We start from the raw sequence: 18,716 nt of genomic DNA on the forward strand, positions 1-18,716 counted from the left end.
CTGTCTTGGGCAGTACGGTTTGACATTTGTTTTTGGAGAGGTGAGATTGTAGTTCCTTGACTTCACTTACTGGAAGAAAATTTGTCAAATATCAAAGTTTGGTCTTGTTTATTTTTAAAGACTCAAACCCATTAAATAAAAGGCTAGTTTGTTTTAAAGTTATTTGTACAAACTATACTGAAAGGTCTGGAGAGACTCCAAAGTAGTCATGATGTGGGTGTGCCGGCGTTGGACTGGCGTAAACACAGTAAAAAGTCTGACAACACCAGGTTTTAGTCCAAACGATTTATTTGATAATAGACTCACAAGCTTTCGAGGTTTCCCTCTTCGTCAGGTGAATGGAGAGTTCTGGCCTCAGACAGAGCATATAAAGCACAGACAGTTTAGAGATTACTGATTAGAATGCAAATCCTTACACTTAACCTGCTGTTCAAGACCTGAAGTGGCTGACAATGTGAGTGGAAGGAGCACTGATCACAGGTTACAGAGATGTGTATTGTCTCTAGACAGTACAGTAAGTGAGGTTTTGCAAACCCAGTGACCACAATTCCACACAACCCTGCCACAGCAACCTCTGCAAGACATGCCGGATCATCGACATGGATACCATCATCACACGTGAGAATACCATCCACCAGGTACATGGTAAATACTCTTGCAACTCGGCCAACATTGTCTACCTGAACGTTGCAAGAAAGGATGTCCCGAAGCATGGTACATTGGGGAGACCATGCAGATGCTACGACAACGGATGAATGAACATCGCTCGACAATCACCAGGCAAGACTGTTCCCTGCCTGTTGGTGAACGCTTCAGTGGTCACGGGCATTCAGCCTCTGACCTTCGGGTAAGCATTCTCCAAGGTGGCCTTCACGACACACGACAGCGCAGTGTCGCTGAACAGAGACTGATAGCCAAGTTCCGCACACGGGGACGGTCTCAACAGGGATCTTGGGTTCATGTCGCACTATCTGTAACCCCCATGACTTGCCTGGGTTTGCAAAATCTCACTTACTGTACTGTCTGGAGACAATATACATCTCTGTAACCTGTGATCAGTGCTCCTTCCACTCACATTGTCAGCCACTTCAGGTCTTGAACAGCAGGTTAGGTGTAAGGATTCGCATTCTAATCAGTAATCTCTAAACTGTCTGTGCTTTATATGCTCTGTCTGAGGCCAGAACTCTGCATTCACCTGACGAAGAGGGAAACCTCGAAAGCTTGTGAGTCTATTATCAAATAAATCAGTTGGACTAAAACCTGGTGTTGTCAGACTTTTTACTGAGACTCCAAAGTGCAGTGAGATGACATTCTCAAAGTTCTTCTTGCACTATTCAGTCTAGTAAACTTCAGTGCCTGATCATGAGTTTTTCCTCTTGGCTGTTAAGAAAAAAAGAAAATCTTGCTTAATTTTACTGACCTTCTTGCAGAACACACAGTAGACCAGTGGTTCCCTACCTTTCATATGTTACAGTAGAGGTGTGCCATGACAAAATATTAATGCAGACCTATCTTCTCTGTCTTCTTCCCTTAATGGAAATTTCGTTTTTAACTTCTCTCTGCACTTTTGCCTGATTTTTAAAATCCCTCCCTCTCTCTCTCATCTCTCAGAATTTTTGCATCCTTTTTGAGTTTTTGTTTTTTGTGTAGGCCTTTGTTTTCAGCTCCAATCCCACTGGTCATGCACATGGGCCTGACCAACATAAAACAATCTAAATCACGCAATTGTGGCTCTTTCCCAGCCGGTGCATGCACAGGAAGCCCAACATTCATCGGGTCATGGAAATGCTAACCACATAGCTGAAGGTTAGTTTTAGCTTAATTACATAAATTTAAAATTATTTTGTATCTTTTATCATGGTAAACTTGGGTGGTTTCGTGGCACACTCGTTGGGAACCACTGCAATAGACAATAGTGATGTAATTTATCTGAATTTTCAAAAAGCCATTGGTAACGTGTCTCATAATAGATTAATGAATAAGGTGAGAGAATGTGGAGCCAGGAAATAAGTGGCAGAGTAGATTGCCTTCATGACAAAAGCAGAAAGTGGGTGTAAAAGATAGGGATATTGAGAGTGACACATGGTGGGAAGGATCAGTGTTGGGGCCTCTGCAGTTCATAATTTACATTTAGTGATTTGGAATTAAAAAAAACACAATGGCTGATAACTTGTGATCTGTGGAATGATGTATCCAGCAGGTACCTGAGAATGCACTGAGGTATCCCTTGGAAGTCCCCAGGAAAGAATTGCATGGGAATTGCCTAGAAGTTCAAACTTCCAATTGGCAATTACCCTGTACTGGGAGCCATCTGATATTCCATTTAAAACAGAGCCTTTGATGGTTCCAAATGTCTTACTAGAATGGTTTCCCTGGAAAAGTTGGAATTTTAAAACCATTAAGGCCTGGGCATCTAAAATATACACTTCCCTGTCCTGTTGATCACCTGTGCCATCCTATCCACTTACCTTACACTCAACTTCTCCCTAGCTTCTCAAAATGGCTGGGTTGCTTTAAATTTACCTGCTTTAAGGCAGTTACTGCTGTGAAAGGGGATTATACTGTTACCCTACAAGACTCAACTGAAGCCTTGGGAACCCGCTGCATGGCATATTTCTCACAGCCTGATTGGGAAGGTCTGGTGAGAAAGACGTAAGTGCATTTCAGTGGAAGTAAAAAAGGAGCAGATGATAATCCAATGGGATAGGGATAAAACTTCTGAGGAGTGGCAATTTTAAATTTGCAGATGGGTCCAAATTTGGAGGTGGGGTGAGGGGGGGACATTGGGGATTGTCAATATTCAGGAGGACTGTACAAATAAAAGGAGGACATTAATAAGAATGCACAAATGAAGTTAAACATAGATAAAAATGAGATAGTATACTTTTGTCAGAAGAATCTGGAGTTCGTTTATTACTTGGAAGATGCACGTCCAGGTAGAAGGAAGAAATATCATTCATAAAATGCTGTGCTACATTACCAGACCATAGAAAAAGCAAAACATGAATTTATCTTCAGAGGGATAGAGTTGAAAAGGAAGGAAGGTAAACTAAACTTGTCTCAAACCTTGTTTAGACTACACTTTGAGTATTATATGCAGTTTATATATTTAAAAACCATATTTTAAAGAAGTAGATCAAGGCATTGGAGTGGCTGCAAAGAAGATGTACAAACAAAAATGCTTGGAGAGACATTTCAGGAAAGGGTTGCCAAGCTGTGTCTCTTTTCTCTTGAATCTTCATTTCCAGTTTCAAGAGTCATCCAGACAGGAGAGCAATGTTAAGTTGTCTTGGGGGATTGAAATCCATTCATGGATATGACAAAAAAGATGGTGAGCTATAAGCACAAGTTGCCACAGAGGATTATGCTATAATGGCAATAACAAGAATCTGGCTCAAACAAGAACAGGAATGGTAACTGAACATTCCTGGTTACGTTGTATTCAAGACAAATTAAGGAAAATTAGAGTAGGGTTGATAGGCATTTCCACCATACCACACTATGAACCCATATCTAACCCACCAAGAGTGAGATGAAGGAGTGGGTGGCATGGTGGCACAGTGGTTAGCACTGCTGCCTCACAGCTCCAAGGACCTGGGTTTGATTCCAGCTAGGGCCACTGTCTGTGTGGAGTTTGCACGTTCTCCCCACTGTCTGCATGGATGCTCTGGTTTCTTCACACAGTCCAAAAATCTGCGGGTTAGGTGCATTGGTCATGCTAAATTACCCTTTAGTGTTCCAGGATGTGTAGGTTAGGGGATTAGTGGGATAAATAGGTGGGGTTACTGGCACAGAGGCTGGGTGGGATAGCTGTCAGTTCAAACTTGATGGGCTGAATGACTTCCTTCTGCACCATAGGGTTTCTATGGTTTTCTATGATTCCAGCCATCAGTGCAGCTTGAGCAGTCGTGGTGACAACTGGAAGAATGAGAAAAATAAGATGGAGTCAGAGCAAGATAAGCAAACGCAAATAAGCATGTAGAAATATGATATTGCGGCAATAAGAGAACTGGCTCAAAAAAAGGACAAGATTGGGTACAGTCTAGGGTGCAAAGTGTGCAGGAAAGTTAAGCAAGGAATTAAAGATGAGGGATGGCAGCATTTACAAAGATAATGACTGGGATTTTCCGCCCCTATTTTTGGCTGGCAAGAATATCGAAAGGACGAGTCCCAAAACAACTTTCTTGCCAGTGCTGTGCCCATGCTCCCGCTAATGACATAACTTGGTTCCCGCCATGCAAAGACAGAAACTTCATTTAAAGACATTAACATTTACTTAGCAGGTCTCCTCATTGCATCCCTCCACATACGGATTTTCTTTTCCTCCTCCCCGACACCTCCAACCATCCTACCTCATCGGTGTGACATCGTGTCGTCAGAGTTTACAAAAGTTTTCGTAAAACATGAACCTGATGAACAGTTCCCACCAGGGATGCACAGCTAAGTACAGCCCTCAGGGATGGAGTGGGAATGAGGGTCAGGGTCATGCCGCTGTGGCAACTTGTGCCACAACTCACCATCTTATTTGTCATTTCCATGAATGCATTTCAATCCCCCAAATCTACTTAGCATGCACACCTGTCTGGATAACTTTTGAAACTGGAGAGAAGGGTTCAAGAGAAGAGAAAACCAGCCTGTCAACTCTTTCCTGAAATATGTACCTATGCATTTCTGGTATCATGCTTGTAAATGATATGTGCTGATGAGGGGGTTGGGGGGAAGCTGCTATTGAGGAGGCCTGGAGTGAGGGGGCAGAAAAAGGTTCCCCATGTCCATGGAATGTCCCCCATGACTGTGAGGAGGCGGGGCAAGCTTGTTTTTATACTTATTTCTGTGAGATAAGGGTGCCCTTTCAAAAAGAATGTCTCTAGCATTCTTTTCAACTAGATTTTGAAAAATATGGCAGTCAGTGAAGTTGTTAAGCTACTCACTGCTTTTTCCACCAAAGACATCACTTAGTTAAAAAACAGAAAATTAGAGGGGTCAAGTACAGAATATAAAACAAAAAACAGAAAAATGTTGGAAAAACTCAGCAGATCTGAGGAGAGAGAAAAGAGAGTTAATATTCTGAGTCTGTATGACTCTTCTTCAGAGTTAAACAGTGGGTGAAGTGTGATGAATTATATGCTATATATGAGGAGGTGTGGCAGTCAGAGCAGAATAGAAGGTCAGTGATTGGTGGGAACTAGGAGAGATTGCAACTAAGAGGTGTAAGTCATGAGACTGAGGAAGTGTTAATGGCTGGATAAGGTGCTAGGATTTGCACAAAGGTAAGATAAGAATGTATTAATGGGAGGATAAAGGTCAGTGCTTAATGAAAACAAAACTTATTTACCTTGTCAAAGATATAATTTTGCCCTTTATTACATAATCTATTTCTTAGTTTGTACATAAAGGTGTTTCCAAATAAACTTGTTGGACTTTAACCTGGTGTTGTGAGACTTCTCAGTGTACATAAAGTTTGTAAGGGCTCACTAAAACTGGAAATTCTGGTTTGGTAAAATTACATTCTGAAGGACCTGCACTTCCTTTATGGAGATTTCCACATAATAAATGATTTCTTATCACCTCCAAATGATAAATTCTGTATTTGCTTAGATTAAAAGTTTCTCATTTTAAGTAGCTAATTAGTTTCAAAGTTGTAACTTTTTAAAATATTTGGTTACAGCTAAGAAGCAATATTGAATGTAATCTACAGGCCAGCAACTAATGGTAAGCTGTAGAGAAACAAATTTGATAGGAAATTATATAGTAATGCAAAACTGCAAAGCAGTTATAACAGAAGACTTTAAGTATCCTAATTTTTACCAGGAAGTAATAGTGTAAATGGCATAGAGAGGGAAGAATTCCTGAAGTGTGTTTGAGGTAATTTTCTACATTAGTATGTTTCCAGTCCAGTGAGGAAAGGGGCATTGTTAATCCAGTGAGAAAAGCAGCATTGCTGTATCTGGTAATCCAGTGATGAAAGCTGTATTGCTGGATCTGATAATCCGTTGAGGAAGGCAGCATTGCTGGATCTGGTAATCCATTGAGGAAGGCAGCATTGCTTATCTCATTGTAGGGAATGAGTGGATCATGTGTCAGTAACAGAATATTTGGTAGGAAATGATCTTAGCATCATAAGGTTCAAGTAAGTAATGAAAAGGACAGGCTACAGATAGAAATTTCAGAGGCGAAGTGATAAAAAAGTCTCTTTCTTGGAGATTCAGCTGCATGAGTCGATCTTTCTCTGAGAGTTGCTGTTTTAGAAACAACAGCGAGAGGTATTATTTTCTGTCTCAAATCTGGAGACTGGGAGCTGCTAGAGACTAGGTTTACTTTTGAGATTTTGCTGTTAGAGGATATATCCTTCTTTGGAAACTGCTGTCTGGATCTCTGTCCAGAAGTGTTAAAAGGCTGAAAATCCAATACCACACGATCATACTTGCCTCTGTGCTACTTCTGAAGAAGGGTGTATGTCTATGGGGTATTGTTTTAAACTGGAACAATATAGATAACTAGCTATCTTTTAATTGATAAAAGTTACGCTAATTCTTTTTCTAATATTCTAACTGTGTTCTTAAATAAATTTTGTTTTGATAAAAGCTTCCTGGTGGGTCACTTGAATCATACCTGGAGTTAAACACGTTATGCTCAGAATATGCTTAGAATATAAAAGTAGGGAGGTCTTGCTGCAACTGTACAAGGTACTGGTGAGGCCGCAGCTAGAGTACTGTATGCAGTTTTGGTCGCCGCACTTGCGGAAGGATATATTGGCCTTGGAGGGAGTGCAGAGGAGGTTTGCTAGGCTGATACCGGAGATGAGGGGGTTGGCCTATGAAGAGAAACTAAATAGACTGGGTCTGTACTCGTTGGAGTTTAGAAGGATGAGGGGGGATCTTATAGAGACGTATAAGATAATGAAGGGGATGGATAGGGTAAAGGTAGAGAGATTCTTCCCACTTAGAAAGGATAGCAGGACTAGAGGACACAGCCTCAAGATAATGGGGGGGCAGTTTAGATCAGAGTTGAGGAGGAACTTCTTCATTCAAAGGGTGGTGAATCTCTGGAATTCTCTGCCCATTGAAGTGGTGGAGGCTACCTCGCTAAATATATTTAAGTCACGGGCAGATAGGTTTCTGACAGACAGGGGAATTAAGGATTATGGGGAAAATGCGGGAAAGTAGAACTGATCCACTTCAGATCAGCCATGATCTTATTGAATGGCGGGGCAGGCTCGAAGGGCTAGATGGCCTACTCCTGCTCCTATTTCTTATGTTCTTATGTTCATCCTAATGCCAAAATCAAATGTAAAATTTAGGGTATAGGCTAATTTCATAAAATACCTTGGAGTTTCTGATCTGGTCCTTAACACTGTCTAGACTAAGAAAGATTAACTGGGCAAAAACCAATTGGGACTGGGCTGAATAAATTGGAGTCAAATGTTGGCAGGAGAAACAATTGCTGGTCAATGAACTACTGTCAAATGAGAAATGATTTGGGTACAGTCAAGGTATATTCCTTCAAAAGTGAAAAACAAATCCAGAGCTCTCTGGATGACAAATGAGACAGAAATTAAGATAAAGAAGAAAAAGTGTGCTTATTATGACAGCTGACAGGTAGAAAATACAGTTAAAAATAAAGCTGAATACAGAGACTCAAAAGAAGTGAAAAAACAGAAGGAGTATGAAAAGAGACTGGCAGCTAGCACAAGATAATCCAAAATTCTTAGTAAATGGAAAAAGGAATATTGGGACTAAAAGGAGTTTTTGCAAATGGAGGCAGAGGCACTGCTGAGGTACTAAAATTAATATTTTCCAAGGAAGAAGATGCTCCCAGGCCAGTGTAAAATATGAGGCAATTCAGACTCCAGAAGGGTTTTAAATTGAAAAGGATCAGGTAGATTGTCTTTATTTAAAAGTTGATAAGACAGTGGGACAGGATGAGATGCATCCAAGGACACTGAACAAAGTGAGAGTGGAAATTGCGGAAGTACTGGTCATAATTTTTTAGACTCCTTAGACTCGGGTGGTTCCAGAGGACTGGAGAATTGCAAAGGTTACAGCTTTTTCAAAAAAAGCTGTGATGATAAACTCAGCAACTACAGGTCATTAACTGCAGTGGTGGAGAAAGAGAAAAAAATAGTCCAGAACAAAATTAATAATTTCATGGGCAAATATGGATTAATTAAGGAAAGCCAGCAAGGGAATCATGTTTGACTAATATGCTGGAGTTTTTGTGGGGAGATAAAGAAAGGTGATGAGGGAAATACGTTGATGTAGTGTACACAGACACCAGGAGGGTAAGGCAGGGGAAAGGAAGGGGCTTTTGACATAGTGCCACAGAATTGAGCAAAGTTATAGTTCATGGAATAAAAGGGACAGTGGCATAACTGCAGAACTTTGCTGAGTGTCAGGAAATGGAGGGTAGAAGTGGAAAGTATATAGTGGGATTCCCCAGAGATAGGTATTAGAACCTGTATGTTTCTTCATATGTATTAATGAACAAGATGTGGGTGTGCAGCGCATAATTTCAAAACTTGCAGATGACAGAAAACTTGGAAGTACTGTAAATTATGAGGAAGACAATGATAGGCTTCAAGAAAGCCTAGACTGCTGAAATAAGGAAAGGCAATATATTGTGGCCAAACGGGCCATCTAAAGTGGCAATTTGTAAAGCACTCTGGGACAATTGGGCAAAACTAAAACGACAGGCAGCAACCTAAAAGACAGAGACAAACAGGCTGCAACCCTGACGAGTGAATAAACAGGATATGGGTCATCTCCAGGATGAAACAGACTTTCTACTCACACTGGGTTGCCTACCAGACATGAGGGCACCGTGACCCCTCGTTTGGGAGGAAGATGTGAACTCTATGTGCCTCCAGCACCTACAGGCATGGCCGTTGGGTATACACAGTAAGAAGCCTCACAACACCAGGTTAAAATCCAACAGGTTTATTTGGTAGCAAACGTCACTAGCTTTCGGGGCTCTGCGCACAACCAGTGATCAAGCCCTGATCGATTGATTGACAGGGATCAGGAGACAGCCCAAGAAGGACATGAAACCAAGGAGGGATAAAAAGCTGCCGCACAACAGAGATTCTTCTCTCTCTCACTCTCTCTCTCTCTCTCTCTCTCTCTGACCCCACAAACGGGCTACAACAACAGTGACCATCGCCAGCGACAACCAACACGAGGAGGGCCACCATACCCAAGAAGGAAGGAAGACCAGAGGCAGAGTGCCAGGCCAGACCAAAGGACCAGACTATGCAGAAGACGACCGAGACCAATGCAAAGATAAAGGCCAATATCAGTGTGGGTACTTGCCAGTCATGCAAAGTTAAATTAAGGTCTTATATTGGACTTGAACTCTAGTATTCTTTGTAGGATAACTTTTTGTTGGTTGGGTGGGTGATTATCGATTGTTTGTCTTAAGTAAATATTGATTGTACTAACAAGACATCTACTCGCAGTTATTTGTCCACCGTATAATGATTAAAACAGACTGCGGCAGGCACAACAATATAACAAAGGATGTAATTCTAACGAGTACGCAGAGCAGGGGGACCTGGGGTACATGTGCACGATTTTTTGAAGACAGCAAGCGAGTTGAGTGAGCAGTTAATAATGCAGATGTGATGCTAGACTTTGCAAAGGCATAAAATACAAAAGCAAGGAAGTTATGTATAAAACATTGGTTCAGCTGGATTATTGCATCAGTTCTAGGTACCACACTTTAGGAAGAATTGTTGAGGGTGCAGTAAAGATGCACAAGAACAGATCAAAGGATGTGACATTTGAGTTTTGTAGGTAGATTGACAAAGCTGGGGCTGTTACCCTTTGAAAAAAGAAGCTCAAGAGGAGATTTAATAGAGGTGTTCAAAATCATTAGGGGTCTGAAAAACATAGCTACTAAGAAACTGTTCCTATAGATGGAAAGGTCAAAAATGAGAAAGGAGCAATTTAAGATGAGTGGCAAATGAAACAGAGGTGACATGAGGAAATATGTTGTTATGCAATGATTATTTAGGATCTGGAGTCCATTCCTCAAGTGAGGATGATGTGGTAGATTCAGTTTTGCTTCCAAAACTTAATTGGATATGGCTACTCTCTGTGAAACAATCCTGTCAGTCCTAGTACCCCTGGATTTCTGTAGGGATGAAATACAGAAATAAACTTGAGTTTATTTCAAGTGCCCACCCAATTTCATTTTGAAATCATTGATTATTTCCACTTCCACCACCCTCATGGACAGGGAGTTCCAGTTCATTCCCAAGTCATACTCTTTTGGTAATTTAAAGAAAAGTTCTTCCTCACATTACCCCAGCATTTCTTACCCAAAACCTTACATTTGTGTAACTTAGTCCACATAATATGAGCTAAAGGGAACAGTTTTCCTTGTCTACCTTATCCAAATCTGTTGTAATCTTGTACACCTCTATCAAGTCTCCCTTAAATCTCCCTTGCTCCAATGAAGACAACCCCAGTTTTTCCAACCTAACCTTGTAACTAATACTCCCATCTCTGGAACCATTTTGATGAATGTCTTCTACACACTCTCAATTGCCCTCACATGCTTCCTAAAACTGATGACCAGACTGGATGCAATACTGAAGCTGGGGCCTAACCAGAGCTTTTTATTGCGCTGATGTTAAGTACATTGTACATGCTTTGATACTCAATGTCTCTATTTATGAATCCTAAAATCAGATACGTTTTGTCAACCACCATCTCTTCTTAACCAACTTCCTGCAAAGATCAGTGCACATGCACTCTTAGGTACCTCTGTTCCTGCACACTGTTTAAAAAGTATGCTATTAAATCTATGTTGCCTCTCCCAATCCCTTCTACCTAAATGCATCACCTCACATTTCTCTGTATTAAACTTCATCTGTCATTTGCCTGACCATTCTGCTGGCCTATCTATCTCACGCTAAAGTCAATCTGTCTCATCCTAATTATTTGCCACTCCCCAAGTTTCAAATCATCAGCACATTTTGTAATCCTACGCTGGACTGAAAGGTTTTGCAGGGCTATAGGAAAGGGCAGCGGAGAAGTGGGGCTAGCTGAGTTGCTGCTATAGAGAGCTAGCACAAACATGGATGGAATGCGGCTTCTGTATTGTAACCATTCTATAGTTCTAGAAAGGACATGTAAAGCCTGGCACTTAGTGTGGCAATTACCACCATTCCCTCAATGCTTCCCTGCACTTACGTTTCAAAATTGACTTAGTTTTTTTTAACCAATCATTTCTGGTTTCATGTTGCATTTGAAAATACAAGCTTAGAATAAATATAAAAAATCATAAAGCAACTAACTGTATTTAAGCTCAACTTTACATACTATTCAATTTTATGACCTCTTTCAGTTTGTTTCACTGCCAGCTGCCAAACAAGTGATTTTCTATTGTCACAATTGAAACGATTAAGTTAACATAGCTTGATTTTCTTACAAATACTCCTTTCACTTACTTATGTCTGACTGCCTGCACAAAAATGGTAACCTATGCAATTTAGAAATGCAGTTGTTTGAGGAAGTAGTATCATACTTAGGTAGTGGTGGATTTTGAAGAAATCCTTACCTAGATTTTTGAACTGCAAAACCAAACTGATAGGAAAATCACAAAGATGTCATATCAGAAAAGCGTAAGGGGAGAAAAACAGGATGTTTTGCACAAGATGTGTCAGAGAGATATGCAAATATGAAGAGTGTATTTGCACAGCTGAGTAAAAGACTGATTGATTCATTGAGATCCATAGAATCATACAGTGTAGAAGGAGGCCATACAGCCCTTGGAGTCTGCACTGACCACATTCCCACCCAGGCCCCATCCCCATGCATTTATCCTGGCTAGACCCCCGACACTAAGAGGCAATTTAGCATGGCCAGTCCACATAACACACATGTCTTTGGACCGTGGGAGGAAACCGGAGCAGACACAGGGAGAATGTGCAAACTCCACACAGACAGTGATCCAAGCCAGGAAGCAAACCCAGGTCCCCGGCGCAGTGAGGCAACAGTGCTAACCACTGTGCCAATCATTGTGCTCAAATTGATTGAATCTTTCAGGTCAGATGGCCAAAATACAGGATATAAAGATGAACAGATGTCTATCAAATGGTGCAGAGATTTAAAAAAAAATAAAAGAATGTGTTCCATAGCCTGAGCAGGTAATGCAAAGGCTGGCAGACGTCTATTAAGAAACAGGAGCAGGAGTAGGCCATCTAGCCCTTCGAGCCTGCCTTGCCATTCAATAAGATCATGGCTGATCTGAAGTGGCTCAGTTCCACTTTCCCGCTTTCTCCCCATAACCCTTAATCCCCTTGACTACCAAAAACCTATCTACCCGTGTCTTAAATATATTTAGCGAGGTAGCCTCCACCACTTCAACGGGCAGAGAATTCCAGAGATTCACCACCCTTTGAGTGAAGAAGTTCCTCCTCAACTCTGATCTAAACTGCACCCCCCCCCCCTTATCTTGAGGCTGTGCCCTCTAGTCCTGCTGTCCTTTCTGAGCGGGAAGAATCTCTCTACCTCTACCCTATCCATCCCCTTCATCATCTTATACGTCTCTATAAGATCCCCCTTCATCCTTCTAAACTCCAACGAGTACAAGCCCAGTCTATTCAGCCTCTCTTCATAGTTCAACCCCCTCAACTCCTCTGTTGAACCTCCTCTGCACTCCCTCCAAGGCCAAAATATCCTTGCGCAAGTGCAGCGACCAAAACTGCACACAGTACTCCAGCTGCGGCCACACCAGTGCCCTGTACAGTTGCAGCAAGACCTCCCTACTTTTATATTCTATCCCCCTCGCAATGAAGGCCAGCGTCCCATTTGCCTTCCTGATCACCTGCTGCTCCTGTAGGCTGGGTTTTTGCGACTCATGCACAATGACCCCCAGGTCCCTCTGCACCATAGCATGCTGCAGCTTTTCGCCCTTTAAATAGTAATCCCTCCTACTATTATTCCTGCCAAAGTGGATAACCTCACACTTGCTAACATTGTATTCCATCTGCCAGGTCCTCGCCCACTCGCTTAGCCTATCTAGATCCCTCTGCAGACTTTCTACACCCTCCGCACAATTTGCTTTTCCACTTATCTTTGTGTCATCAGCAAATTTCGACACCCTACACTCAGCTCCCTCCTCCAGATCATCTATATAAATGGTAAATAGCTGAGGCCCCAGCACCGATCCCTGGGGCACTCCACTAGTCACCAACCGCCAATCCGAATAGCACCCATTGATACCTACTCTCTGCCTCCTATTAGACAGCCAATCCTCTATCCACGCTAACACCTTACCCCCAACTTCATGCCCCCTAACCTTCTGTAACAACCTTTTGTGCGGCACATTATCAAACGCCTTTTGAAAATCGAGAAACACCACATCCACTGGTTCCCCTCCGTCCACCGCACTAGTCACATCCTCATAGAATTCCAATAAATTTGTCAGACACGACTTCCCCTTAACAAATCCGTGCTGCGTCTGCTCTATCAAACAATTCTTCTCAAGGTGCCTCGCTATTTCTTCTTTGATGACGGATTCAAGCATTTTTCCTACAACAGATGTTAAACTAACCGGCCTATAATTCCCTGCCTTTTGCCTGCTACCCTTTTTAAACAGCGGCATAACATTAGCCGTTTTCCAATCTTTTGGCACTTCCCCGGAATCCAGTGAGGTTTGGAAAATAATCACTAAGGCATCCACTATCACCTCTGCCATTTCCTTCAGAACCCTGGGATGCATTCCATCCGGTCCTGGGGACTTGTCCACCATCAGTCCCGCTAGTCTATCGAGCACTACCTCTCTAGTGACAGTGATCGCATTCAGGCCCTCAACTCCTACCATCCTTCTATCTTTAATACCCGGCAAACTATTCACGTCCTCCTCCGTGAAGACCGAGGCAAAAAACTTATTTAAGGCCTCAGCCATTTCCTCATCCCCCACCACTAAATCCCCCCTCTCATCCTCTAAGGGTCCAACATTCACCCTAGCCAGCCTCCTCCTCTTTATATATTTATAAAAACTCTTACTATCCTTTTTCATATTTAGTGCTAGTTTAGCTTCATAGTCTATCTTTCCTTTCTTTATCAACTTCTTCGTCACTCTTTGTTGATTTTTAAACCTCTCCCAATCTTCTATTCGCCCACTACTTTTAGCCACTCTACAGACATCAGCTTTTAATTTAATACTCTCCTTTATCTCCTTCGTTAACCACAGCTGATTATCCCTTCTCCTACGATCCTTCTTTACCATCGGAATAAATTTCTGCTGAGCACCAAAAAAGATCTCCTTAAAGATCCTCCACTGTTCCTCAGCAGTCCTACCGACCAATCTGTGCCCCCAATCTACATTTGCCAATTCCTCTCTCATCCTATCGTACTCCCCTCTGTTCAAACAGAGGACACAGGTCCAGGACCCTACTTTCTCATCCTCCATCTGCATCAAAAACTCAACCATACAATGATCGCTCTTCCCAAGAGGATCCCTCACAACAAGGTCCCTAATTCTACCTGCCTCATTACATAACACCAGATCTAAGATAGCTTGCTCCCTCTTCGGCTCCAGCACACACTGTTTGTAATGCTTACATTGCTCTTGAAACAAGAACACAGAGTAGAAAAGACGTGAATGAGAGGGAACAAATATGGGCTATTCCACTTAGTACATTTATAGTTAATGATCTGTTTGGAACTGTAGATTGCTCTGGCCAAATATTGTAATGTGTTGTTTGCTGCTGTCTGACGAAAGATTTGCTGCAACTTATTGTTGTCAGGTTCCATTACCTTGCATAAAAAAGCTGACAAAACAAACAAACACAAACTGTTCAAGAAATAAACACTGTGTGTTATGGGAACAGGATAACTCAAGAGTCCCTCAAGCCGTTTCCACCATTTAATTGGATCGATACTGATCTGTACCATAACTCCACTTACTAGCCTTTGATCCATATCCCCTGAAAACCTAATAAAAATCTATCAATTTTAATGTTGAAAATTATAAAATAGGAAGTTAATTTGCTGATATCAAACAAAACAAAACTCAGTTGGATACTTTTGATCCAATGATTGAGGCTGGAAACATCCTGAAGAAGTCCCTGTATAATGAGTCAAAATCCTGGAACTCCCTTTTCAACAACACTGTGTGAGTATCTCACAGACATAAATTGCAGCAGTTCAGAAAGAAGGCCCAGCACCACCTTAAGGGTAACTAGTGTTATGAACTCAGTCAAAACCAGTATTTTGTTCTAAAAAAAGTAATCCAAAATCCTAGCTATTTATTGAAAGAATGAAGCTATAAAATTCCAGAGCCTAATTTTTTTTTCACTATTCAACAGCCAAACAAGGCCAACACTAAATACTATCTTGGGTCACCCATCTATACTTAACCCTGAATCAACATAAATTACACATGAATTAACAGGAAACTTGTGGTCGAGATACGTTGTGTATACTAAATGCAAATTGGCTCTGCATACCATTCAGCATACACCATCTCTTTTAGTCCTTCTACACTCTGTCTTCCTCAAGGATACAAAGAACAACAAAGAACAACCCAGCACGGGAAACAGGCCCTTCGGCCCAACAAGCCCGCACCGCCGCATCCCCTACACCTATTCTACCCTGCGTATCTACAATTAGAACCCCTGACTTAGCCAGATTCAGGGGAGAATAGTGTCAATTTGGTAAAACCAATCAGCCTAAGAGCACATCTTTGGGGTGTGGGAGGAAACCGGAGCGCCCGGAGGAAACCCACGCAACCACAGGGAGAATGCACAAACTCCCACAGACACAGGCCCAAATCCATGTATCTGCACAGCTAGCAGTGCTAGTCACCGAGCTGTTGCGGCGCCCGTCTACCGGTCCAGGATCAAGCACACACACCGACACGAAGTACTAGGCCACTCCCGGAACCTCCAGGAGCAGCCCATGCACGACCCACCGTGTGCATGCCCCTCGTTTGACAACGAGGTGGACCTTCACCTGCGGAGTGAAAAGACAAAAACGTTAATCACAAGCCTGCCTTTCCGATGTCTCCCGAGGTTCTAACCCTTATTCAATAACCCCTACCATAACCCTCCATCCTCGTTTCACTCATGTGCCTATCTAACTGAACCTTAAACGAGTTCAACGTTCCCGCCTCCACCACCCCACTCGGTAGCGCGTTCCATACCCCCACTACTCTCTGCGTAAAGAACCTTCCTCTCATATCCAAATTATACCTCTCCCCCCTCACCCTTAAATCATGTCCTCTTGTATTCGTAACCAAGGATGTAGTCTGACCACCAACTGACATCAGTGCACATCCAGAATTGTACAGGCAAGCTCTTCACCAAAAATGGTATGTTTGTAGAACCTCTTCAACTCTGTCTACCCTGTTCTGAATGGTGTAGATCCACCAATGTTATCTTCAAGAAACAAATCACCACAGAAACTTCATATTTACCCATTTTCAACTTTTGGATCTAGCCCTCATCTTCTTCAACCTGCCTGTACTACATCACTGGTCTCATCACCTGAACTCCAGTAGCTCTGGGTCCTTTTATATAGTTTCAACCAGCTTCCTTCACCCCAGAAGTTTTGGTTTCAGTTATGCCAGTCTCAAAAAAATCAGCTTCAGAACCATGTAATCCATCACACTAGGGATGGGCAATAAATTCTTATCTTACTAGTGGCACGTATGTTCAAGACTGATTTTTTAAAAAATCCTCATGTCTTAAATACCTGTTGTTTCCTAATTAAAACTGATTACTCTTTGAATAATAAGGCAAATTCAGAAAATCTGATTGCTTTGAGATTAGCAACTGTTCTATGAAACAGGTAGAAATCTTAGAGAATTATTCTTAAAACACAAAGAGAAATGCTGAGGTTTGAGACTAAGGAGAACAACCCTATGGTATTTTTTGAATGCTTCGACTGTCACATTGACAGTTCACTAACAGCCATCACAGATCAACATACTGTAGCTGATTGCTTTTCTGAGGCAGCAGGAAGTGTAGACAGTCAATGGATGAGAGGCTGGTTTGCGTGATGGATTGGTCTACGACCTTTTGTCATTTCTTGTGGTCTTAGGCAGCACAGGAGCCATACCAAGCTGTGATACAACCAGAAAGAATACTTTCAATAGCGCACCTGTAAAGATTGGTGACATGCCAAATTTCCTTAGTCTTCTGAGAATATAGAGGAGTTAGTGGGATTTCTTAACTATAATGTCGGCATGAGGGGACAAGGACAGGTTGTTGGTGATCTGGACACCTAAAAACTTGAAGCTCTTGACCATTTCTACTTCATCCCTATTGATGTAGACAGGGGCATGTTCTCTTCTATGCTTCCTGAAGCCAATGATAATCTGTTTTGTTGACATTGAAGGAGAAATTATTGTTGCCACACCAATTCACCAGATTCAATATCTCATTCTTGTATTCTATCTTGTCATGTTTGAGATCCAATCACTATGGTGGTGTCATCAGCAAACTTGAAAATCAAGTTTGGAAGGGAATTTGGCCACAGTCATGGGTGTACAAGGAGTAACGTAGGGGGCTGAGAACACAGCCTTGTTGGGCACCAGTGTTGAGGGTGATCGCAGAGGAGGTGTTGTCGCCTATCCTTACTGATGGTGGTCTGTGAGTTGGAAGTTCAAGATCCAGGCACAGAGGGAGGAGCCAAGGCCCAGGACACAGAGTTTTGAGATGAGTTTTGTAGAAATAATGGTGTTGAAGGCTGAGCTGTAGTCAATATATAGGAGTCTGACATAAGTTTCTTTGTTATCTAGGTGTTCCAGGATTGACTGCAGGGAGATGCTGAGGACCTGTTGTGGCAGTAGGCGAACTATAGGGATCCAGGCAGTCCAGCAGACTGGAAATGATTCGTGCCATGACTAGCCTTTCGAAGCACTTCATATTGATGGATGTCAGAGCCACCAGTCGATAGTCATTCAGGTAGGCTGCTTGGCTTTCCTTTGGTACTGAGGTAACAGTCATCTTCTTGAAGCAAATAGGAATGTCAGATTGATATAAAGAGAGGTTAAAGATGTCTGCGAATATCCCCACCAACTTATCCATGCAGGATCTAAGCGCTCGTCCGGGAACCCAATAGGGGCCAGTCGCTTTCCTTCGGTTGGCCTTTGAGAAAGCTGCTCTGACATCTGCAATGGTGATCTCAGATATAGGTTCATCCAAGGCTTCCAGGGTGGCAGGCATGCTGTCACTGACCTCTTGCTCAAAACAGACATAGAATGCATTGAACTCATCAGGGAGGAGTGCATTGGAGCCAGCGATTTTACATGCCTTTATCTTGTAGCCTGTTAAGTCTTGCAGACCTTGTCATAGTTAGTGGAGGTCTGTGTGGCTAGCCAGGACTCTAGCTTGGTCCAGTACTGCCTTTTGGCATCTTTGATGGATCTCCTTAGATTGTATCTGGCTTTCTTGTACAGATCAGGGTCGCCTGACTTGAACGCCTCAGACCTAGACTTCAGCCTGTTCATCCATTGGTTCTCGTTGGGAAACACTCAGATTTGCTTCTTGCCTAGTCTGGCCTACAGGTGACTTCAGATCCACAGCAACATGGTTGACTTTTAACTACCCACTGAAATCATTAAGCAAACCATTTGTTTCAAGATCAACAAAAACCGGTCTTGCCAGCAAAGTCCACATCCCTAATAACGAATGAAAATAAAATAAAATGCTGTTTAGATGCGGTAGTTGAAAAAGCATCCTTAGAAATACTATTGAGAAG

At 42.2% G+C, this 18,716-nt stretch overlaps 2 protein-coding genes across 4 annotated transcripts in view; both read left to right on the plus strand.

Annotated features, from left to right (window-relative positions):
* LOC145353447 (cysteinyl leukotriene receptor 1-like) overlaps nucleotides 1–18,716 on the plus strand; it is a 176,969-nt gene that overhangs the window by 82,563 nt on the left and 75,690 nt on the right. The window lies entirely within an intron of this gene.
* LOC145353448 (cysteinyl leukotriene receptor 2-like) overlaps nucleotides 1–18,716 on the plus strand; it is an 88,274-nt gene that overhangs the window by 60,269 nt on the left and 9,289 nt on the right. The window contains exons 2-3 of one of the 3 annotated variants that reach the window (XM_080204230.1): nucleotides 9,150–9,300; nucleotides 17,755–17,920. The gene's annotated coding sequence lies outside the window, so the exon portion shown is untranslated. Of the gene's footprint in view, nucleotides 1–5,223; nucleotides 5,271–9,149; nucleotides 9,301–17,754; nucleotides 17,921–18,716 lie in introns of those variants that run through there. The other 2 variants (XM_080204232.1, XM_080204231.1) reach the window with 2 other exon arrangements.

This window comes from Carcharhinus amblyrhynchos, chromosome 15 (assembly GCF_965287045.1).
Source record: "Carcharhinus amblyrhynchos chromosome 15, sCarAmb.v2.hapA, whole genome shotgun sequence".
NCBI classification, from domain to species: Eukaryota; Metazoa; Chordata; class Chondrichthyes; order Carcharhiniformes; family Carcharhinidae; genus Carcharhinus; species Carcharhinus amblyrhynchos.